This window comes from Anser anser (genome assembly GCF_964211835.1).
Source record: "Anser anser genome assembly, chromosome: 4".
Classification (NCBI taxonomy): domain Eukaryota; kingdom Metazoa; phylum Chordata; class Aves; order Anseriformes; family Anatidae; genus Anser; species Anser anser.
In genome coordinates this window covers 43,747,267-43,771,916 of record NC_139724.1, presented here as the reverse complement: position 1 = coordinate 43,771,916, position 24,650 = coordinate 43,747,267, and the positions used below count along the sequence as shown (strand labels likewise).

General features: G+C 38.8%; 1 long non-coding RNA gene across 1 annotated transcript; it reads right to left on the bottom strand.

The window, feature by feature from the left end:
* Window positions 1–248: 248 nt before the first annotated feature.
* On the bottom strand, window positions 249–7,742 carry LOC310899110. Its single transcript, XR_014584015.1, has 3 exons — window positions 7,156–7,742; window positions 4,855–5,864; window positions 249–2,430 (listed from the first exon to the last, which is right to left on the bottom strand). It is a non-coding gene; the product is annotated as an uncharacterized lncRNA (long non-coding RNA).
* Between the last annotated feature and the right edge of the window lie 16,908 nt (window positions 7,743–24,650).

Below are 24,650 nucleotides of genomic sequence, written 5' to 3'. Positions count from 1 at the left end.
TTGTGCTACGAAAGCTGGGGAGGAACGTCTGGGGCTGAGCAGCAGCTGCTCGGCTGCCCACTTTGGCTGCCCTTTGGCCCATGGGTCTGAACACTGGGTTGCGGTGTCTTGGCTTGGGAGGCTGCAGAGGAGCTGCCCCCTGCTGCTTTCAGCACCAGGCTCACTCCACATCGTGCTGCAGCTGGCAGGGCTGCGGCTCTTAACACTGGCTGGCTGTGTCTGTCTGTCCCAAGTGTTCATTCAATGAAACACGTAGACTTAAGTACAGCTAATATTGAAATGTGAAGTGAAAATGCTGAAAATGGGGGTTTAAGAAGAGATGAACCACAAGAGAGGGAAGGGATGCTTTGAGTACAAGACCTTCAGTATATTATCTGCTTTGAGTAATTTCTCAAAGCCAGGGCTTAACTCTTTTGCTGTTTTTAGGCTGATGTGCTCTATCCGATGCCTAGAACACTACAAAGCTCCTAGAAAAATAACTGTTTAAAACCGCACAGGTATCTGGGGTTGGTTTTTTGAATGGTGAAAAGGGGCGAAAGAAAGAGAAGAGCTCAGTTAAACTAATTCCTAAACCAGAGGGTTTATCTTCCCTCAATTTGTTTGTTCACTGTTCATCAGAAACAAAGAGAGAGTTGTGTTTAACGCTAAAAATTGCCTCAACGCTAACCACCAGTTACTATCATAAGTAACAACAGTCAGCATATTGTGCAAAATACTTTTAATCACAAGTGCACCCTGCTGTGGAAGGAATCGAGGAGGAGGTGGAGGAAGGTCTCTAGGAACATTGAAACGCATGTGGGAGTAAGCCCCCTAATTTATCTAGCATAATTTGTGCTGCAAATTATGTCAAAATAATCAAGTGGAATTAGTGGAGATTACAATGTTCAGCAACAGTACATTTGACTTGTTGCTCTCATTTTCCAGTTCACCTCCTGCTCACAGCATTGCTGTTTACTGTCACAACATCCCTCTTCCACGTGTCTGACGGGCTGTTAATAAGGATGCTGAACAGCAAGCAAATACCTTTACTGATATCAAGCAGACAGCATTGGCGCTTGGCTTTTTCAAATTAAGCTCATGGCTAAACTGTGCTTCGTCTGTGTTCTTGGTGGCCTTCTTTAAAGTTAAAACTTGAGAAGAAAAAAATGAAAAGGAGTACAGAGAGAAAACCACAACAGAAGGAAAAGGTAAATAAATAAGAGACCTGCTTAATTTAAGGCTCTTACTTTGTAATATCATGACATAGCATACCCCAGTATCCCACATCAGAGAACTTGCTTACAGATCTTTTTGGGGTAGCTGTTCCAATGTATATAACATGGAGCCTAGGCAAAGTTTTAACTAGGAATTACATTCTTTTTTGTTTTATTTTAACATAGTTTTCTTTTCTTTTTTTTTTTTAGTTATTTTCCCAGCAACTTGTATCAGACACCTTCTTGTCACAATAAAGACATTGCCTGTATTTGCTTTTTTAAACATAAAAAAGAAAAAAATGTAGAACTGAGTTATAATCAAACAACATCCTCTTTACCTACCATGTTAAAATAATATCTGTATTATGTCCTAAGTAATTAAAATTCCTGCCATTTACAATGTCAAATTCAATTAAACTCACAGGAACACATACAGTACAAGTTTCTTATGCTATAGTACAGAGATTTGCATTAAAATTTTTACTTTAGAGTTAGACATACATGATGAAAATTATTACTGTTCTTTATGTATGCTATGAAAAACATTAATCCTCTTTCTCAAACACTTTTGAATTGTTTCTCCCCTTAAAGGAACACAATGAAGTCTTAGTACTCTGTATTTAAAAAAGCCCAGGCAAAATAAGACCTTATTCTTACAAACACACAAATGCTTAACTTCCTGCACATGAGTATACCCATAGGCTCTTAAGAAACTATTCATGAATGTAAAACTAACCATGGATAGATGAGTTTATAGAAAAGGTCCTTGCCATTAAGATAAATGAAGTAATAAAAAAGATTGACCAAAGAAGTTCTTGTTAAAATCTCCTCAATCTGAACCAGAAAAGCAATAATGAAATTAAAAATGGATTACATTTTCGAAGAACAAAGAATCGACTGTTACACTTATGAAAATGTGAGTGTACATATAACAGATTGTAATCTAAGTAAATGGCTCAATACTAAACAGTGTAATCCTGGTAAAAGTTCAGAAATGGTATTGACTGCATATCTGCTACCAAAACTATTAAGCTAAGTAGAATTTATTCTCTCTGCACAGTTAATAGTTAAGGAGGAAAAATATAGTTTGTCTTCCTAGGTGCTGAAGCAGCAGTCTGTTTTATACACCAATACAAAGAAACTTGATAGGAGGTGGGGAAGTGCTTTGCTTTTATATCACAATAATTTTCAATAATTGCTGTAATTTTCTGGCTGTCTTGCAAATGCCAACTGAAATCTGTACAGCACATGAAACATAATGGAAAATTGTTTAAAATGCAATGCATATCATAATCATTGTTCAAGTATGTAGTTAAAAAAATTACATGGACAAGTATATATTTCATTGCAGCATGTAATCTATCAAACGGAAGACAAGCTGTATAGTATAGGTGACAGCATTTCTTAGCAGGAGATTGTTAAATACTTGAATGTTTTCATACAACAGCAATACCCGGTGTCAGAAGGACTATATGCTTTACAGAAAATTTGCCGAGTGTTTTAAACTCTAGACAGCACCAGATAGCCCTGAATGTCACTGACGAGCAGGTTAAAATGTCTTATGCCCAGTCGTTGTATGGACATAAGCCCTTACATGAGCAAACAGCCCCTGATGTGAACTGTGGACAAGACATCGTTGTCCAACTCCCAGAACAGTCTGACTATTTTATCTGAACCAGGCAGTATACTATACTTACTTGTCACTTTAATGAGGCAACTGGCATTTCACCTTTGCCTAAATACCTTGTTGGCCTGAATACATGAAACTGTGCCATGCTTACTATTTCTCGTTAGAATGCATGTGTCAGACAATCCCTTATTGCTAAGTAACTGTGAAACGTGGTATGGAAAAGACAACCACCTGCTTGTGAGGTGGACCTTTGAGCTGGGGAAGCCAGCATATAGGTGTCCAACAGGAGACGGCTATTTTTGGCAGTGACTGTTATTTTGGATACTCAGATCAAAATTAAGCTGACAAATAAGATAAAATTCCCATAATCACATGTAAAAATATTCAGCAATGTCACACAAACACTTCAAGCTATTCCAAAACACCAAGCATGTCAAAAGTTCTTGTCAGGTAATTTAAAATACTGTGCAGTAGAAGTTCCTGAAAAGTGAGGGTTTTTAATAGTCAAAAGAGCAGAATTTGCCAAGTCATTTTCTCTAAAAGGGGTATTTTTTACCAACTGTCATTTTTGGCAGTCTTTTTTTTTATTTTATTTTTTCTACAGACATAGTAATTGTCTGAAATGGAGAGCAAGGAGGAAACTGACAGGAGAGTCACATGAATACTTCTGAACACAGAAATAATTAGTTTAGAATGAGACAAGTCTTATAAAGGAGTTCCTGCACCAATAAAAATTGCTGATTGTGTTTGAATTACTGAAAACTAAATGAAGCTTACTTTTTGTTACTGAATTAATTGCACTATCAACTGTTCAGTAATTACTCCAGTTTCTTTACACACAAAACAGTTTTAAAGCAATTTTCTTGTAGTACACTCTCTGGTACCACTGCACTTAAATTTTCAATTGGATATGAGGGGCACGCATTTGGTTGTGTATCTGGTGAAGTTTGAAGCCTGCAGAAATACATAAGTTCCTTGAAGTAATGACAGGCATATCCTTGGCACTCCAAAGGGCAGAATAAATTAGAAGAGAAAAAAATATTATTGTGAGGTTTTTTTTTTTCATGTTTCTGAAGTCAAATCCCACTGATGCATGCTTAGAGCCAAATAGGTGTCCAAGTGTATAAGCCTATGGAGCAGAGGTCTACAGTCACAAAAACTTTGTGACTAGTCAGTAGTTGTATGAAACTTCATTTCTGATGCTTGATATCAGAATTCCAAAACTACAAGGCAATTCCTCATATTTCCACATGCATTATGTGGCATCTGTTGCTCAGGGTCAAGAGATAATCTGTTAGATGGTATGTTTGAATCTGATCTTTCAGCAGCAAAAAAAATTAACTTCAGAAAATACTTTCAAGAAGAGTAAATTCCAGTCAAATCCGTGTTACCACAACAGAACAGAGAAGGTGAGTAATTTGCTAAAGAATTGTGCCTCTCCATTTCCACACAGACATTTGTTGAATGCAGGGAATTGTGTAAAATGTTGTCTCACAATAAAACAACTAATTCTGCTGTATTAATTCTCTCCCTGTCTGACTGCAGGCTGTAAAGCACTGTCTAAACATAAAAAATAAAATGTTCTATATTCCCAAAGTGTTTACACTTTAAAAATAGCGAATTCATCTCTCACACAGTGCGAGAACTAGAGTTAGTAATGGGCACTGCACTCATAAAACATTTTAAAGCAACATTTTTTTCCTCTTCCCAGCTGTATCCACGTGAGAGTAATTATGGGTCTAAACATCTGCACCAGACCAGCTTTACTGAAACCACAAGAACCAGGCAGACATACAGGTAGTCTAACTGTGAGGGAGAGTGAGTCCATTATATACTCTTTTGTTCTTCGATTGTTAATATCTAATGTCACTCCTGTGCTATTTTTAGGCACAGTTGTAAGAGAATGTCTAAATAATACAAGAGATGAAATCATAGATAGTTGAATGTGGATGATCTTTATGGCTATACTGTAAGAGACTGCAAGGTACCATGTCTTACTAGTATTGAAAAGCTAGTAGTGAAATCACTTACTGGTTTTGGTTGCTGATGTTCACTGCCAGTTTAATTTTGTGGTGGGCTTCAACCTCTTCTTGTCCCAACTCCTGAAAAAATAAAACTTCATCTCTGTCTCTTCTTTCCTCTTGCCTTCAAATCTGTTAGCTCTTTTTCTGGACAGTCTGAGCCTTTTCCACCTACGTGGGATGCCCTACTCACTCACCCAGCTGCCTCTTCCCCTCATCCTTCATTTTTATGGATAGTTTCATAGGCTACAAGTGACCAGACATTACAGCCAGCAGGTAAAAAAAGGTAGAAAAAAGAGGGAGTGAGTCACACTGACTGTCCATGTAGGCTGTAAATGTGGGAGAAATTGGTGGAAGTGTAAACAATTGGTTTAGGGGAAGAAATTGGTGTTATGAGTCTGAATGAAAAAGGTGAGAAAAGAGCTGATTTTTGTGAAATGCAGTCCAAGTGTATGCCCGGGGTTCTTTTCACAGTTCATTGCATCATTTCTGGATTATTTTAGGTCACTTACAATGCAATTCATGGGTTTAAATGCAGATCCTATGTATCCAAGACATATGCATGAGGCTGGCAAGTATAACTACAATGTCAGAATATAACCTTGGGAAACCCAGGAGTCCTGGAGGATCACTGTGAAGCTTCCAAGTTAGTACCAGCTGCCTACATTTAGACAATCAAACCACCCTTAATGCCTCTGTCATCCCACAGGTAAAACAGGGATAACAGTCTGTTACAAAAGAATATTACAAGGTCACTTGGTTATTTTCTTTGGGTATTCAAACAAATTTACCCATAAATATTCTGGTCCCTCTTCAGTGAAGCTGTCAAAAAGTATATGCTCATTTCTCTGCAGTCCATGACAATAAGATCTGTCTGTGTCATAACACCATTTAGCTTCTCGTGGACGTTTTGTCATCGATACTGTACAGGGGCCGTTTCTAGATCATGGTAGCTGATGTCTCTCAGTTTCCTTATGAATCATCACATTAGCAAATCTCTAAGTTTTCAACCTGTAATTTCTGCAAACAGAAAGGGAAGGGTTTCAGTCTGACCTCAAGGAGTAATCCATGCTCAGGGCATAACTGAAGCCTGGTAGACCCTGTGCTGGGTTTCTGAGCTCCTGCTCATGGTGCTTCCACCAAAAAGCTGTGACATCCTTAGTAAGGCAATCTGCTTCTCTGTGCTACTGTTGCTTCTTGAGGAGTTGTATTTAGTTAAACTTGCTCAATCAGGTGGTGGATGCTTAATGGCAGGAGCTGTCTCTTGCTACGTTTTGATTTCTCTTAGAGCAATAACCCCGTAATCCTATTTGTTGGGATATCTCATTACTACTGTATAATGTAAATGTAATTTTCATCCTCAAAAATAGCTGTGTTTGGTTCAGTTAAGGGACGGTGATTGCCACATACAGTATTGAACTTTCATTCTATGAAAACAAATTCTGACACCCGACATGATTTATAGTCTTTACTGTGTGTTAAAATAATGATCATCCAAATTTACTACCGCATACTTCAGTAATTTTCAAATTGAGATCATGCAGTAGCTAAATGATATTTAAATGCTTGATATATAGCCCCAGAAGAAGAACTTTTTTTCATTTTCTGTGATGTTTTTGACTAGGCTACTGTGGATATATGAGAACACCTTTTCTAAATGTGCAACAACAGTCAACAAGCCAAATCTGGGATATCTGGGAAAAGAATGTCATTACACACAATAAAACAATGGCATATACCCATTTTGCAGAGAGTATTAAAATTTCAGTCATGTCCTGTGACAGAAAAAAAGAGAGAATTTTAAATAGCTCCAGAAATGAGCATGATTAAAGACACAGGGGTCTTCTGTGTTAGAAGTAATTTAAAATATTAATATTAATTACATTTGGAGAGGAGGAGAAATACAAACTAAAGGATGATATCAAGAAAGTGAGTCATGAACTTCTATTTTTCTTAATAGGAAACTATTAAAGTTAAGCAATTTATTTAGAAGAGATATGAGAAATATTTCTTTATATAGCATATCACACTACAATGTATCACTCTAATGTATGTATACTGGGCAAATATCTTAGCACAGCTAAATGAATTATTATTGATTTGATTAAGTCTGACTGTTGCTTTAACCTGAGCTAGGTTAAAACAATACTACCCAAGCCACCAATCTTCACATTGGACACACAGATTGTTTTCCAAAGAAAAAAAAAAAAACACAAAGCAAACAAAAAAGTGTCTACCCTCCTCCTCCTCATTTTTTTTTTTAATATTTTCTTAGCTTGGGATAACACTGAGGAGTTGGTATTGCACATACCTTCGTACTGCAGACAGATGAGACAAGGAAGTGTACCCATATTACTATCTACATGTTGAAATGAAACCTGTACCTTAGGGAACTGATTCTGGCTGGACTGATATGAATGGGACTTTTACCTTTACTTTAGGGAGAGGGAGTAGGATCTAATTTGGGAAGTGGGTGGAGACCACAAAGTAATTACAATATATTCCCTCTCGTTAGCAGCTGCCTCCTGGAGTAAAGCTCATGAGAAAGGTTAAGGATATAGGTAAATCAATTTCCAAAATATTACACCAGGTGGTTCTACAGTAGCATTCATTTCTATTTCTGTTCACTTGAAGGTTCATTGTAGAAGATGAACAAATCCTTCTGAGTCTTCTTGGACAAATGTTGAATTAATTTTTATTGTTCTTTTAAATGTATCTATTATTTTGTGGAAGTTACTACCCTAATACACAGTGACCTTTACAAAATTTTTGCCAATCTTCAGAAACTAACATTTCTTACTACCTGTGTATGTCTATATGGGCTTCCACGTAGTGTCAAATGGTGAAGACCTTCAAGCCTGAACAGAAATTACAGGCATCATTTCTTTTCAACATCATCCCCTTCGTATATTTAGCAGTATGGCTGTTTCTTCTTCCTGCAGCATGGACTGTGTGTCTGGCCTACTGTGAAAGTCCCCAAGCAGTTCATTAGACTCCCTTTGGCTTAACACCTGTGACTCCATTCTGTTTCTGAGTTCATTTGAGAAGGTGCTCATTGGTGAACTGCCAATCTTATTTTCGTTTTAAAACTAGGAACTATAAAGAAGTATGAAGACTAAAATTTACAAATGAAGTGCATCATCAAGTGAATTATCTGAGTATAAAAACAATGAAAATAATCATCTTACTTATTCACTAAGAAGGTTAGACCTGCTTTCCTTCTCCAAACTGGGGAAGGCTAGCAAAGGTGAATGGGTGATGCTGACAGTTTCTTTGGTAGACAATTGAAATGTGTAGTCAGATGAGACAATAGCATATCTGTTGTAAGGAATCTAGTTAAATAATATGTGGCCCAGATTTTCTTTCACTTGGATTTGAAGTCAAAGGCAGAAACTGAACATAATTTGTCTGAATGTCTCTAAGGAATGTCTTCATAACTCTATATAGGCCACTTATATTAAAGTCAGAGTCTCAAATACTTCAGATAATATAGTGGAATATATTTATGGCTAACAAGATGAATTTTACCAAAACTGACTATGCAGAAAAGAGTGTTTCCTACTGAAGAGCTTTAACTGATCTTAGATGGACTTGCAAGGGAAGTGTTGGGGGTCATTGTGCCTAGGAGTTCACGTAACACACACATTCCTCCACTGCTGGGACATGGAATGGATGACCTAATAATTCTGTTCTGCCCCTAATTGTTGTGATTTATTCTGTGCAATGGCTTTGTAACAGCAACAGTTGTGCTGAACTTCATTTTCATCACCTGTCTCCTCTGTCAGTAATGTGAGTATGTGAGTGCATACTACAATGACCTGATTTTGAGCAGACAGACTACTGTTTTTATTAGGGTAGATTTTTTTTTAGAGGGCTTTTAGTGTCTAGTTCAACTTCATGGCACTCTGAAATTACCAACTAGCTTATCAGTCTGACTCCTCTCCTTATCAGTTCCTTTCTTCAACTCTCGTTCATTTCAACATTTTTTATGACCTCATTGCTATTTATATTTCTAAGTGTATTAAATCTAGCTTCTACAGAAGAAAAAGAAATGGAAAAGACAAGCCATTCTCTAATCTATCTCTATAAAGAAATTCACAGGAACTAATACTACAGGGAGACAATTTGGTACTTAGATTAGTGTGCTATCCTTACTGATTTCTTTGATGTTATTTATAGCCTTATTATTGGATCAGGGTTTCAAATAAAAACATTGTTATGATTTATTTTCATTTTCACTTTAGTGTCTCCTGTCTACATGATCATCACTTCAAAACTTAACATAATTACATAGAAATAATTAATCTCCAACTGAGATTTGTTAAGCATGAGTGCAAAGGAAAAAGGTGTCTCAGTGCTAGCTTTTTGCTTTTCTGATTTTAGTGTCTGGAGCCTAGGCTGGCCTCTGGAATAATTATGCATTTGCCTTGGGGCTACTGTAAATTAGACCCACCTGCCTATATCTGCAGGGACCATTCACACAGTGAGAAGTTGTGAAGGATAGGTAGAGGCTGGGCTACAACTCCTTCTGCCTGGCTGCCACCCTTTGTTAGTGCCAAGCTGAGATGATGTGGGTAGATCTCATCTACCTAGAGAATTCCCCTGTGTTGGGCAGATCTTTAGAAAACTGGCCATGCTAACATTACAGCTCATTTGCCTTACTAGATCATTGCAAAATAGGCCACAGGGAGCTAATGTTATCCAAAATTTCCTTTCTTCTGAGAACATATTGCTGTTTAAAAACAGGTGAATAACATCTTTTGTAGTATCTGGAGCATAGAAACCTGATATTTGAAGTTCACTGAGTCATCTGAACTCTGTGTACCTCATGGACCTATTAGCTGAAGGCTGTCGAGTGTGGAGAATAACCTAACGGGGAGCGTGAAGAAAAAAGGCAGCAACACACAACACCTGAAATGTTCCAGTAACAAGAAGGACTCGCTGACTTTCCCCCAAATTAGGCCTCTGGAAGCCTGGGTTATATTGCCGACACAGAGAGGGCTGAAAGTGTATTTACTGAAAATTATCGTGAGGATACTACTTCTGATCTTTCCGTACATATTAAAGCACAAATGTGGTAGCATGGCAGTTCTTTCCATCATGGGCAGAGAAAACTCCTACACAAACTATGCTGGAGTTTCAGGTCCACAGATCTATGGAGAAGCTATTCCTACTTGGTTGTAGATTGCTATTGGGGATGTACTGTAGGTCCCTTTTAGCCTTAGCATTTTTTATTTTTTTATTATTTTTTCTTCTCATTAAATCAAACACAGGGGAGAAGGACACCAGGTTGGTGTAGTTCAAGCCTGGGCCTTATTAAGCTGTGGAATACTGAAGGTGTACACTCAAACAAAGGGAGCAGGATGTGTTCCTGGGCCAAGCAATTCAAAGAGACATGGAGATGCCAATTCCTGGCCAAAGGTTAAGAGAATCAAGATAGTATGTTGTCTTTCACCTTATTTACTTCCCAGTGGCTTCATGAAATTGTTTTCAGCTATGTGGTTCAAACCACAGTTTGCCTCTTGCCTCAGATATGTTTAGCCATCTCTTTGAAGGGCTGCTCATCTCACATAAACACATGCACTTCAGTGGGATGTAGTTATTGAGAATCATTATAATTGTTCGTCATATATCACACATTCTTCTGTTTTCCCAGTACCATGAAATCCTTCATCATATGTATAGAAAGGAGCCTGTTTTCACATCTATCTTTCCAGCTAAGATAGGGGAGCCCATCCATTTCTTAGTAATAAGAAGGATCAGGTTAAAATCGTAAGGTCTTAGTAACAATAGAAGTGGTTTCATTAGATGTTGTAAATCATTTGTTCTTAGAAGGGACTGTAATGAGTAGGCTGTGATACATTGTACTGCTTAAAGACAGCCAAATGAAAAGAGGTGATGACAAAGTCAGAGGTAGAAGAGCTCAGTTAGCCCCTGTCTTGCTGTTGTTGTGTTGCTTGCCCCTCAGAAATTATCTGAAGAACTAGGTTCCTACTGGTTTTATACCACCCAGCAGGCTTCACATACAAGGGAAAATATGCAGCTTCACAGAGTCACAATGAACAAATGTGCACAGGGGTCTCTGTTTATCCTGAAAGCTGCAAAATTACATTCTGTGAAATTTTCTTCCTGCTGTACTGGAATAGGAGTAATGGAACTACCATGGGTTTCAGGTAAAGCTGCTGGAAAAATTGCCATCTGGAGTCTGGGGATAGAAAACAAGGTGTTCTGGTGATTTTTTTTTCAGAATACCTAATTTTCTTAATGACTTTTCCTGATTAAGAAAAAAAAAAAAAAACCACAAAACAATCAGCTATTGAAATCTGGTTTTCAAATTTTAAAATTTGAAAAATAATAACATTCATATTGAAATTTCAGTCTGACTGATAACTACCAGTTCTTTTTCTCTCCTCTCTTTTGCAAGAATAAATTTAGGAAAGCTTTTTTGTTTGTTTGTTTGTTTTAAATAAGAATATAAGGATAAATTAAAGAATAAAAATTAAAGAGTAAAATTCCTCCAAAGTAGGTAAAAAGGTGATTTTCAGGACACTGAAGCAGGATGCCTTCACTCTAGAGAAATGAAGGCAATCCTTCAAATTAAGGTTGAAAGCGACTATTGTTTGTTTGTCTTGTCAAGTTAATTTTAATCCATATCAGTTTCATGGTCCAACTGAGTGACCACACAAATGCTTATGCTAATAAATGTTAATTAATCTCAGGAATAAGAACCTGGGAGAAAGAGTACTTCATTCAGAAGCAGTGATTTACTATTATGTTAAAAGTGCTGTATTTATTCCATAAGATGAGAGTCATCCAAGATAAACATCTTAAATTAGACCTGTTTGTTCACTGATAGCCTGTAAATTAATATTCACTGTTGAATATCATGATCTTTTAATCAGTGGATTGTTCAGGAGCAAATCTACTGTGAACATTATGTTCTTTACAGCCAAACTAATGCTTGAGCTATGTAATTGAGGTTATCAGACAGGATGATGCATTTTTCTAGTACTCTAGTAATATTAATTAAATTTATTATCACAAGGGATTGGAAAAAAAAAGTATTGGGAGTATAATCTTTCAAGAGAGGTATCAGGAAAGAAAGGAATATGAAATGTTTCTATTATCAAAAGCTATTTTATGATAGACAGAAAAATAGATATATAGATCAATTGACCAATAGATTTTGCAGAAATATACAGTTTCTAGTGAAAGTCCAGCTCTTGTAAGAAAATGTTTTCCCCACCCACATCGTCCGTGGTGTCTGTTTCATTTTAGTCATTTCAACAACAAGTTGTTAAATTTTATCGTAGAAAGTATGACAAAATAGGGAAGGGTACACAAGTTATTTTTTATCTTTTCTCGGGAAAATGTTTACCAGACTTCACTTCATATAATTTCCAGGAACCTCTTAGGATTTTAAAGTATCTCCAGATTGCATGATCATAGTTACACCTTTTCCTCTCTCCACATTCACAGAAAGTAAACAGATGCAGACAATTCCAGTGTTATATATTCAAATTAGCATCAAATTAGCATCATTTTTGAACAACTTCTTTTTCAGAGCTGAAGTAAGAAATCATGGGAATCTCATTCTATTCTTTGCAGTCAAGCATCTCATACAGCATCTTTGATAATACAAGTTATCACGCCGGTCATTGGTATAAAGTAAATGAGTGTGTTTTTGTGACCTAAGCTGATAAATATACGCTCAGCAGCTTATCTTGCTGTCTTAGTAAAATACCTCTTTTTCTTCTTGGAATTGTTTATACTCTTGTACAACTAAAAGGTATGTATGCAGTAAAGGCAATATCTGTTATTTGTATTAAGTTAAGATTTTGTTCAAAATCTCACAAGATTTTTTTTTCTATAATTGGTGTCGTGTTTGTCTTACTATGATGTCTGTTCTTGCCTTCATTTTGTGTTATTCTTGATATGACATATCTCATTAGATAATATTTTTCTGGTATTAATGAGAACACTATCCTGAATTCTAAAGCTGCTGCCTTTGTCACAGCTTCTCTTGCAATATTAATGACAGTTAAAAATAACTAGTTCTGCTTTATCTGTTTCCTCTCCATCGCCTCCTGTGTGTGCTGGCTGCATTTTTATTTGTGTCTGTGGCAGACTCCATAGGTCTCCTATAGTGATGAAATCACTGATTGAATATTCTGCTGCTTCAAATAAAAACCTCACTTGCTCACTGCTGAGTGTGTGATGGAGGCTTTTCTTTCATTATTTATGAAAACAATCACACTGGTGTTTTTCTTTGGTAAAAGAGTCATTTTGTTCTTCCAGGCCAAGAATAAGCGTTAGTAAATTGAGGCTTAGTTTAAGCAGAAATGAATCTAATTTGCTTTGTTTGCAAATCTGTGTGGTTGAGCTTTTCCAGCACCAAGGTCACCAGAGAATGATTTTCCAGCTGATCTACACAAGAGCTTCTAGCCCTCAAGTTTGAAAATGGATGTGCCAGCCGTGCTGGCAGTCCCGTCCAGGCTGGTGGCAGGATCATCTGACCTCATCAGGTGGCATTGTCGTCTTGTGCCGCAGGTCGTGCACCATGGACAGTTTCACATCCCTGTGTCTCTCCTGAGCAGTCAGAGTCCAGCAGAGTGGTAATTCCTGGAGACAAGTGTTTCCCAGTATGACCTCCAGAAACTCCCATAAATACCACGGTGCCATTTAGTGACAGATAAATAAACTGAATGCCACGCTCTCTTAGCTTCCTGAATCTTGCAGTGCACAGAAAAACATCCAAGAGTCACCAGAAAGGACATATGAAATACATGCAAATTAGTGGTTTTTAAAAGTCAGTTTGATAGCATTGACTGTACTGCAAGCAAAATTGGAGTGATAAGATATATGCTGCAAGCCTCGCTAAAATCCTGTCTCTCTGAAACCATTTCGTAAGGGAATACACTACCCATGGACAGACGTGTGCTGTGGCAGAACTGTTGCAGGGTATCAGCTTTCTTCATGTTCGGGATGCTGTAACACCAGTGCAGCTCAAATAATAGACAGAGGATGTACTATTTTGCATTTCCCAGTGCCATTATAGTCTTTCTGCAGCTCCTGTTTCACAACTCATGTGTTTTGTGTGTTTGCATTACTGCTAGAAAATAATATATTTAGAACCAATGTCTTTACTTTGCTACTTCAGCCAGAAGCAGGCTACATGGCCTTAATGTACATCCCTGATCTACAGCTGCAGAAGTCTGCAGAATGACTTGAATATTTCATTTTGTCTTTTCGGACTAAAACCTAAAGTCACATATTCCCCTCTTCTATCTTTCCTTTCCTCCTTCAAAATACCATTCCTATATTTTTTTCTAATAAAGATTTTTTTTTTAATTGATCTGCTAGAGATTTTCCTTCATGCTGCAGCAAAGGAACCCCTTAGCGTCATATGCAGTTCATTAAGACCTTTAATTCTGTCTGCTATCGTACTGCACACAGCTTCACATTGCCATTTGCGGAGTAATCAGCACTGAAGCAAGCTGAAAGAAGAGAGGAAAGGGCAAGCTGAGGTCTGACACCGGTGGCAGAAGACAAGATTGAATATAAATAGATGTGAGTCACCAATGTGGCATCACTGTTGGCAAAGAATGTCATTTTTTGCTGCAGAAGCCGTTGCAGTTGCACACAGTGAGTAAACTTACAGCAAACACAATTCCATTCTTGGAAACAAAACAACAACAAAAAAGCAACAACAACAAAACCAATCAGATTGTTTCTCTATTGTCCAGGTGGTTCTCATATTATTTATAAATGTATTGAAAATTATATGCATGTGTAGATATATATATAAATAAATTTATATATAAAACCACATATTCTACGTACATATATATTATATATAAACTTCTTAATATATATATAAATTCTCTAATCCCATGCATTGCAGCAAATTTAGATCAGCTGGAGATGGAGAGATCAAAACCATCCTGGGGACACAGACACTGGAAAAAAGCATACTGCAATTCAAATGGGGGTAGTCTTAGGAAATAAAATTGTATTAATCTTCCACAGACACTGGATGTATAAACATTAGGCAGAGACAGGAAAAATACTCTGAATGCTGAAGAAGCTCAAGTTTATATAAGAGATTTTAATTAGAGAGTGCAAATTCAATGTTTCAGTAGGCTGCAATTGCAATTTTAGAATTTTCTTGCTTCAGCAATTCCAAAAATAGTCCTCAAGACATCCAGTTTCTCTATAATAAGCCCACATCGAAGGTTAACAGCGAATACACATAGTAAAACCACAGAACATCTAGGAATGGAGCCTAACAGCCAGCATCTCACCAAGGCAGTCCACATCCCTCTCCTATTCTGTTCAACTTTCTGTCTCTGTGGGACAGCTTGGGCGGTGGGGGCAGAGGGCAGAGCCTTGAAGCCATCGTTTGGACAATTCCCAAATAAATGACGTGTAAGCGGGAGGGTGGCTGAACCGTGCTGCCTGCACAGCGAGGCAAGGCCAGTGAGTGCGCATAGGGAAGGGATGGGCAGGCAGTTACCGTGGTGGTGATGTTAATGAGCTTCTGAAAGCTTCACTTGCATGATGTATTAGAGAGCGCAGAGACCTTTGTATTCTGTTCTGTAGCGTAGTTCTATTCCGAGTGTCCTCACATACATGTTTTAATGCGCTGTATTATAAATTCTTATGTGCTAGAATAAGGGGAGCTTCGGGAGAGTCCTTGCTACCTCCCTTTAAAATAAAAGCCAAGCATTCTCAGAGCTGTGAAATGATTTTTATACTAAAGGCAAATGCTCAGCCCTGAGCGAGCACGTATATAGCCTGTTCCTTGGCTGCATTAAACCTGCTCTGCACACTTGAGCAGCACAAAGCCCCCCTGAGAGCTCTCCAGGGCCAGCTCCCTGACATTCCCTCCCCGACACGGGAATCCACCGTGGGCTCTGAGCCAGCCCCCGCACCAAGCCTGCCCTCTGCGCGGAAAGGTGGAGGCAGTAAAAGAGAGGTGGCTGAAACTTCTGTGCAACCCAGTCAGCCTCAGTCATATTTTCGTCCCTGGGGACTAGTGTTTTTGACAATATTAAATCAGCCCAGCTATGGTTTGAAGGACAACCAAGTGTAAAGCCAGCTTACAGCCTGATCCTTTCTCTACATCCTTTCTGGCACTGAGGTATCGGAGCTGGGGGGTCAGAGGATGGTGTGGGGCAAAATTTTTTCATTCCTGGTTTTCCTGAAAGGTCTGTTATACAAAATGGCAATGTTATTCACTTTACAGAGTGGAATTGCTATTAGGAAAATGTAACTAATGACTCATTTTTGTGAGAGACAATTTACAGCAAAGTGAAGATGATATTTCAAAAATTCTCAAAGACTTCACTTCTGTGTGTTTCTGAAAAAGTGGACTTGTGTCTGATGAACTCCCTTCTCAAAAGCAGGTGACAACTGCACACTCAATTTTACATCAAGGATTATGTTTAAATACTTTTTGTCACAGCAAACATTTTGACTTCAGTTTGGGTTTCCTGTGGGTGGGAACTCATAGTCTTAGTCCATAACTGTACAGGGAAAAGTCTGATCCCTGTTGATTCAGTGACAGACAAATCACTTTAACCCCAGTGCAGTCATTGACATGATAATCTGGACTAGATTTTGTAAAGGATGAGAGGGCAATAAGAAGAAAGAGGAGATTCCCTGTTATCTCAGGCCTGCTAGAAGCCAGTACGATCTGTCTGCAACAGTGGGGTAAGCTATGTCTGGGGTCTGATCCTGGCTTTCTTTAATGTGCGCACCTTCCTAATCAGATGTTGTGGAGAAACTGTATGGGAAGGGGATGTGTGTTAATTCAGCCTGGAGACAAAAAAATTACAAGGGTTTCTATTTACTGCCTTCAACTTCCTAATGGGGGATTTATAGGAATGATGAAGCCAGTCTTTTCTCAGGTGTGCACTATTAAGGAAGAGAAGCAATGGTCATGGTGAACAAAGGCAATTCCAACTGGATGACAGGAGAACAATTTTCCTAGTGGTGGTGCTCAAGCACTGGAAGGGGTCACCCAGAGAGGATGTGGGATGTCCATCCATGCAGACTTTAGAGACTGCTCTAGACAGGTCCTGAGTGACCTGACTGAACTTCCAAGCAAGCCCTGCTTTGAGCAGGGGGTTGGTCCAGTAGACGTGCAGAAATCCCTACCAACATCAATTATTCAACAATTCTGTTACTTTAAGCCACCATGAAGCCAAATGTCCCTCTTCCTGCCAGGGTCAAGCCCAGTTTTTTGCATTAGAGTGAGTAACTGCTCAGCATCTGTCAGGCAGTGGAGAAGAACAGTGCACCAAAAAGACAATACCTTTCTTGCAGTTATCACGCTTGCGTGCTACGGCACCTTTCCGCTTCATTTCAGGAACAATAAATGTTGTTACAAAAGTAGTCTGCTATTTTTTCCTTACCCCGAACCAGCACGTCAACACCATATTTAATTTACATTGCCCTGAACGTAACATTTCATCTTGATGAGTTCTCCTCCCTCAGATGTTCTCTTTATGGGAGAAATGATTTTGAACCATTCCCATTTTCTCTCCGTGACCGCTGGCTGTCAGTGTCTGTTGTAGCTTAAATGGTGTGGGACAAAGTAAATTTAAATTCAACCCAGCAAATGGCTGTCATCAACACATTACAACCTCAAAGTCATTTAGAGGTTTCAGAGCAGTATAAGAACAGCAAGCAATGTTCAGAATGGGAATCAAGAAGGATCTAAGCTAAAAAGAGCATGAGTTTTGTGAAGCCATTAAATGTGTCCATACATAGGTCACCCCATCTTCATGTGCATCAGCTTCTCTAACAGAGGAAAGGTGTTTTAAATGTATTACGGACCAGAACGCCCAATTGCAACACACTGGCTGTTAGCTATCCACCCATATTGCATACTGATTGCATTCTGCAGGTAATGTGTTAAGCTCTGTGGGGTTACTTTCGATTTAAACCTGCAGAAGACCATGAATACTTTAGAGATCCCAGCAATTTATCAATTCATACATTTTTTTTTTTTGGAAGAGGGACACTACTTGTGGGATTCATCTGCACAACACAGACACAACATCAGATGCCATTGTTCTGTGCAACAGTGTAAATGTACTACAAGGAAATAATTTTAACACATCAGTTGCACAGACTGAGGAAGATGGGAGAGTTCATGTTAAACAAGATTGCTTTTTATTCTGGAATGATTTATGTAGTGTCCAACATGGCTTGAAACAATTTAACAGTGACTTTTTTCCCCTTTATGTAAGGCAAAAGATGCCCGAATTAAAAATTCTGAATGAACTTAAAAAGCTTATTTAATGCAGACAATTCCTGTCAAAGTCTTCCAGGGCCTTCAATGTCTCTTGTGTGTATGAGTTAGAGTAACCTTGCCTCTGGTTACTGTGCCTCTGATGTAACTTTTCAACATTGCTTTGACTTCACTGTGGTGAAATGAATGTGCTTACGTTAAATGCAGAAAGCAATTAATCCCCAGCCAGGTCAGTAGAGCACTGCTGTAAGCCATTCAGTTTTACTTAAGGGACCCTCCATGACAGCTTTTGGACTGAAATAATGAATCTGGGCATGGAACTGACAGTACACGTAATCAGGGAACGGTTCTGCATCTGGGTAATGCTGCAGGTTATAGGGGAGGCTCAGCTCTGCAGATTTAACAGCGGGCATGCTATTTGGGCATGCATTTCTTATCCCGGCCATGCAATCTGTCATGGTGCACATACGCTGAGTATACAGGTATGGACGTGCTCTGGGGCTCTCCTAAATTTAGTTTGGCAGACTTTAAAGTTCTCTTCTGAGCTATGTTTAGAAACTGCGCATCCAATAGCAACTCCTTTCTCATCTATTCCCTGCTTTCATCCCTTTTGAGACATATTTGGTCCATACTATCTATAAACTAAATGCATGGAGATATGGTGCTTTCATTTTTTTGTTTGTTTGTTTGTTTGTTTTTTCCTATAGCAAACTTAATCTTCAGATGGGAAACTACAACTGCTGTCATAGCCACAAGCAAGAACTACTCCTGAAGTTTGGTCCATTCATCCCATGCAAGGACCAAGAGGTCTCTGAAACGAAAGCTTTTAACTTCAAATTTTCAGTTAATGTAGCTTCTTAGGTAGGACACTTCTCTATGTCCTTTTTAATTCTTTTATTTTTATTTTTATTTTTTGTCAATACTGCTGCTCATGTACTAACGGTACAAAAGGTTTCACAGCCAGCTGAAGTCCATCACTGATCCATGCTTTACTTGAGTGTCATGGCTCCACTTTCAGTGAGAAGCATTGAGAGCAGTGAGAAGAGACTGACAGGAACATCTTCAAGCCCTTTCCCAGTAGATATTCTGGTGCCCCTGGTGCGAGTCCACTCCTCTCACATCACACTTTCCCCTTCCCTGTGACTTGAGCTGTTTCCTGTGCTCAGATATGAATGACAGTACTAATGGCTTGACAGGTTTTGGTTGAAAATATTGCTGTTTACAAATATATTTTGCACAAACAAATAAACAGTGTTTTGTTTAGTTAATTCTTTTAACTTCATTTGAGGGCCACCTTTAGAGCTTTAATGTCATTTAGAGGCTGTCACACATAAAGCCTCTACATACGTTTAGAGGCTTGGCTCAAATATGCCTAGAGCAGCCTGGAGCTCCTTACTATGCCTTTTTTTTTTTTTTTTTTTTTTTTAGCAAGACAGGTAACAACTGCTGGGAAAGTCTGTGCATGCCAGAGGAGAGTGCTGGGCATGTTCCCTGCCCCGCATGCTGGGACTGGCAGCGCAGTGTCAGTCATCGCCCCACGTCTCATCAGAACATAAACCTGCAAAATGAGCATGCACAGGCTCTGATTCTCGCTTTGAGCTGGGGGAGACTGCTCACGTAAGCTGGAGCAGTTCTGCAGCAAAGTCTCTGCTCGATGTACCCAAGAAACTCTCCTCTTCCCCTCTCTTCTTCTCTCTGTGATCTTCTCTTTAGAGAATAATAAACAAGAATGTGCCAGCAGGCTGCTCTTACATGGTTTAGGCACGTTGCTTAGCCTGGTGCCTCAGGTACCTGAGAAGGGTGCCAAACCCTTACTAATGTTCATCTCAGATTAGGCGCTGTTAGCATAAAATAGCTGATTAAAGCTATACCTCATTCCTTTCTCATTCAACATTTCCTTCCCTGAGGAAAGGAGTCTGTACTGATATACAACTCAATAGGGGAAAAGTTGCTATTCTTTCACTTCATTGACTTAAAATATTTTGTTCATTTTTCTTCTCTCATTTTTTCTTTTCCTTCAAGCTTCCACCGCTGCATGGAGCCCCACATGTTTACCTCTTATCTGCTTCCACAGGGATCCAGATAGCCTTCTAACAGCGTTTGGAGTATTAACAGCTCACAGCAGAGCAGAGGAGGGGGATTTAACATAGCAAACAGGTCAGGATGGAAGTCTGTGAAAAGTTAGCTTGTCTCATGTTCTTGAACTGTCACTAGTCTGTCCTTCTGCCTTCTTTTCTCTTGCCCATAAAAAGATGGCCGTATGCAAGGTGCCCGTTCAGTTTCTTTCTTTTTTTTTCAGTTACAAGGAAAATTGTATCTCAGACCACTGATGCCCAAGATTAAAATGCCAAGTGCAGAGCTGACAGAAACCAATACAAAAATTCGCAGGCCAAATTCAAAGTGTTCAACTCATTCCCTGAGTTGAACTGTGCTACTACATGAAGGACAAACATGGAAAGGTTCTGTTTGTCCTTTGTTGGAAGTGTGGCCTTGGTGCAAAAGACTTATCCACCCCGTGTTTGGTTTCATTTTCCTTCATTGCTGGGGAAGATGTTAGACCAGGCTAACACTCTGTGTCTCAGTGTACTAGCTCACCATGGTGACAGGCAGCAAGAACAGCAAGGGGTTTCTCAAACCCAAATGGCAGCAGAGTACACTGAAGACCTCAGGGCTTCCTGTGGCCCTTCCACTGTCTCGTGTACTGAAAGGAAGGTCATTTGGCCCTGGGGAAGGGGAGAACCAGGTAGGGATGTGGTCTTAAAGCAAGCTTGTTTGAACTTTGAGCTGAGCCTTAGCCCTTCATGCAGGAGAAACAGAAGCTGTAGGCTTTGTCAGAGCAACTTTTGGTAGAACTGGGGAAGGCCCTGCAACAGTGATTGCTGCTGCCTCCAGGCTGGCACCTCCTCCCCAGGGAGGGCCCAGGGTGTCCAGCTGGGCCTGGCCTGGCCTGTGGTGTACCACCTGTGAAACAAAAATAAACCAGTGGGTTTTCAGGCTGGGTCACAGTGAGAAGTCCCCTTGCTTACAGCTGACATGGGATATGGAGCTTCTGCTTTTCTCAAGCAGCATGTGTCCTTGAACAAGAAGGGGAGGCTTGCAAGCTGGGATGTTAGCAGAAAGAGTATCTGAACTTGCTTTGAGATGACAAAGGTGACAGCACCTCCTGCCCTGTGAAAAATCTGGAAATCACTTCAGCTCTTGCCCTCCTTCCTCTTGAAGAAATGACCTTGATAAGACAGAGGAATTGCAAGCTTCATGCTTGCTACTGAAGGGCTGCGGCTGAGGGTGGTCCAGAGGGCACGCTGCACATGTTTCGGGGAGTGAATGAAGGATTTATTTTCTTCTGTCTCTAGCCTGGAAGTTTCACAACCAATAAATTAAATGAATACTTCCAAAAATGAAAAATAAAAATCTCTGGCCCACAGAGCTCTGAAAAAGAATCACATAATCTTTCAAATGATTTTTTTTTCAATAGTCATTTATTCAAATAGCAGCCAATAAAAATGCAAAGCTGGATTGTTTTGAGTGGTGGGAAAAGTTTTAGCTTAGAATAACATTAAACAATCAAAACACAGCAAAAGATAAATATCTGGAGTGCAATTATATTTTGCCAAATGCAGACATGGACTTTTATATATATATAAGAATATATATATATATATAAGTCCATGTCTGCATTTGGTAAAATATATAATATATATTATATAATATATATATGACACCTATAGCAGTCTGGAATTCTATGATCCTGTAATATTAACCGCAGAGTCATGCTTATTCTGTGAAGAATGAGGAGGAAAGGCAGGAAGTAACACAGTTAAATTATAGTAGGAGAGATTAAACATAAGTCTAAAGTTTGTTGTGCGCCTTTTCGTTGCTGTTTGTAGGGTCTTTGTTATGCAGTCTACCAAAATGTTTTTTATCTGACGCTTGTTTTACCAGCATTACTAAGGTTCAAAGCAAATTGCTTGACACAACGAATTGGGTGTTCAGATTTGATTATAAAATTGTTCCTCCACTCCTAAGTATCATCTTACTATGTTTATATTTTTGTGTTATATACTGAGAGATTTCACTTCTAAATACACTCAAATGTTACTTCCAAAATAAACATCCATTTTCCCAGAAAGTGTTTGTCATCTAAGATGCATTTCTTGACAATGATTTCCATAAAATAATATCTTTTTTCCATACAAAAGCTTTATGCAGGCTGCTAACTTGGTTGACACGGGCTGTCACATTACTACCGAGTGTTTACTTGCTACTGAGCTGAGCTGAATTAGAAGCTGTAAGCTAGAGGTAAAAGCTTTCTTTCCAGTCACCTCTCTGTCTTCCAGAAGGCAGACAAAAAGAACAGAATTATTCAGAGTGGACCAGAAGACTTTTTTATTAAAAATACCTCTCAGGAAATGTGAAGATGACACCATCCTTCCTGTAAGAACACATCCTGACATTTCCATAAACTCCTATAAAGAAGTGGAAATGAATGGAAATGAGGAATAAGTGAGGAACATGTTGACAGGTGAAAGTATTAACTACAGCTACACAGGCTTTGCTATGTTGGCCCATGGAAAGAGAAGGGCTGTGCCTCTTTTTCTTCTTTTTAGCCTGTAGACATTTACCACCCTTTGGTCGGATTTCAGTTCTCTGCCTTACATGGGTGGAACTTCATTGGCTTCAGTTAAATTATTACTGGTTTAGATATTGTTATGCTTTTGGTGACCCTCCAAATTCAGTTCAAGCCATCAAGTTTTATATGGCTTCTACTCAAAACCATTAATTGGCATCTATTCAGTTGAAACTTGGTCAAAGCTTGACATCACCTTAGTACACATTTGTAAATTTGCAAAGCATGAGTGTTGGGTGATAGATAACCTCATCATTTCCATTACTTCCTATGGGTAGATGTATAACAAGCCAAATCTGTATATATGTCAAAATAAATGGTTTAAGTGAATTTATATTTACTGCTATATGCATTTCTTCAGATAGTTCTATAGGTCTGTATATATTTTAAGACATTCTGCTTATCTCCTGGGAGTGCTTGTTGACCAAATACAGGTCAAAAGATACTTAGAAAGTAGTTTTTGTCTTTTGCAATTTTTCTCCAGAGAACAATGTTCAATTATCAGGCGTTTACCAGCAACAATGACTCTAAACTCTATATTATTCAGACTTCAGAGCTCAACAGGGGGAGAAAATCTGATAGGAAAAAAAAAAAAGTGAGAAGAGCTATTGTATCTGTTAACAAAATAGAGGTGAGACACCTGAAATGTACTTGAGGAGCCTGCCTTCTTGATTTCTCTTCGACTGTTTGTGCTACCATCAAAGATCATACATATTATTAAATGCATGGCATAAAAAAATGCAGTAAGAGAACAACAACACTGCATATTTGGAAGATTACACCTTATTGTTTATTCAGTATGTTGCAACATTTTGCCAGAATGACTTGGGAATTGGAAAGTTCATTAATTTAGTGGATTAATAACCCTTCTCAGAGATTCTATGATATTCCTTTCAGGACTAGAGAAAGAACAAAACTAGAATCTCAGAAGCATAAATGTTTATATTTGCAGTCATTATGGAATAAGAGAATTTCTACAATGTAATCTGAAATATATAGTATTAGACATTCAGAAAAAATAGCATGTATTAATTTCACTTCTGCTTTGATTGAATATGGTCAACATCATGTGTTGACTTGGATGAAAAAGCAAGAATTATACCTCCACGAATATTTTAGGCTCATTTCTGTACAAAATATCTTGGCTGCATGCTGGTGAGCTCCCTGTCCAATGTGTGTTATCTGTTGAATGCACAGACCATTTCTCTTCTTGTGACAGAATATCTGCCATAGATCTTAAGGCATAAATTGTTCTTGAAGGGTTTGGGGAAGAATAATGATTCCTGCTTCTCTGGTGGCTTCTTTCTCCCAGTGCTGCCACACAAGCAACCTTAGAGTTTTCTTACTGCAGTAGCCTTGGTTTTGCTCAACATCATTTTTGCTGAGTTTAGCACTTGCACATTCTCCACAGAAGCAGCGCCATTGGTGGTACTGGGACCAGAGGACAGAGCTACCCGACTGTTGACAGCTGGCCAATGATGCCCAAGTACAGATTTGAGAGTGAATGATATGCAAGCAGCAGCAGCTGCTGGGGAGGAACAGACTTCAGCAGGAGGATCTGCAGAAAGGTGCGGGAGGAGAAGTCCCAGCTGAGAAGGATGGTGAGGCTATAAGCAAGGAAGAAATCCTAATAAAGTCCAGAAAACTGAATCAAGGGGAGCAGGTGTATGGGAGAGGTTATATGAAAGAGCAAAACCAAAAGCAAACAAAAGATTGCTGGGGAGTCTTGAATAAGACAACAAGATCTTGAATGGCTGTCCAAGTGGTGGGGCTGACTGACAGCTTTGGGGATACATTCAGGGGCTTCTATCACTGCAGATTGTTGCAGATTTTTTTATTTATTGCCTGGCTACTTACTTGCCTATATATCTGTCTGTATGATTGCTAATTTATTTTTTTCCTTTTCTTTTTTTCTTTT